Here is a 1,190-nt window from a genome sequence, read left to right as displayed (position 1 = left end):
ACCACATCACTGCCTAATGCATTCCATTTACTAACTACTCTGCAAAAGTTCTTTCTAACGACCCTGTGGCTCATTTGAGTACTCAGCTTCCACCTGTGGTGTCCCCTTGTGCGTGTACCACCCGTGTTAAATAATCCATCCTGTGTGTGGGGCGTGTGCGCGCGGGGTCGAGGCATGTGCAGACGTGAGCGTGCCTGTGCATGGTGACCCAAACACGCACAGGGCGGCGTGATCGATCACCTTCACAGTGAATAACAGGGGGGAGGGAAATGCGCCTCGGAAGCGAGGTATATACACAAGGCCCTGCATGTTATGTCTCTATACATTATTAATCCGTCGCTTCTGAAAAAGTGGTGAGAATTAGATCAGCAAGAACCATCTGTGGAGATGGTCAAGGAGGACCTCCACACGTGTTTAAGGAGGACCTCCACACGTGTTTAAGCAGGACCTCCACACACGTGTTTAAGGAGGACCTCCACACACACGTGTTTAAGCAGGACCTCCACACACGTGGTTAAGGAGAACCTCCACACACGTGTTTAAGGAGGACCTCCACACACACGTGTTTAAGCAGGACCTCCACACACGTGTTTAAGCAGGACCTCCACACACGTGTTTAAGGAGGACCTCCCACACACGTGTTTAAGGAGGACCTCCACACACACGTGTTTAAGGAGGACCTCCACACACACGTGTTTAAGCAGGACCTCCACACACGTGGTTAAGGAGAACCTCCACACACGTGGTTAAGGAGGACCTCCGAGTGACAATTGAGTGACCGTGATAGCACCGTCACTCGTCATGGGTTGAGTGGCACACAACAGCTCGGCCAGTAGCTGATTGATTGATTGATGAAGATTAAGCCACCCAAGAGGTGGCACGGGCATGAATAGCCCCGTAAATGGTATTAGATTTTTGGGAGTGAATGTGATCTTTGGTCGTGAAAGTATATATAGCTCCATGTTTGGGGTTCAGTATCACAGAGAGGCCTACTGTCTCTCCTTAGTCTATTAGTGAGGTTTGAGATAGATGGATCACCATACAACGCCCACCAGAGAAACCGCTTGTGCATGATCACAAACGTAATTTTTTCTTGATGTGTGTGTGTGTGTGTGTGTGTGTGTGTGTGTGTGTGTGTGTGTGTGTGTGTGTGTGTGTGTGTGTGTGTGTGTGTATGTATGTGTGTGTGT

The sequence above is a fragment of the Procambarus clarkii genome, chromosome 63 (assembly GCF_040958095.1).
Source record: "Procambarus clarkii isolate CNS0578487 chromosome 63, FALCON_Pclarkii_2.0, whole genome shotgun sequence".
In the NCBI taxonomy this organism is placed as follows: Eukaryota; Metazoa; Arthropoda; class Malacostraca; order Decapoda; family Cambaridae; genus Procambarus; species Procambarus clarkii.
Note: the sequence above shows the minus strand (reverse complement) of the source record.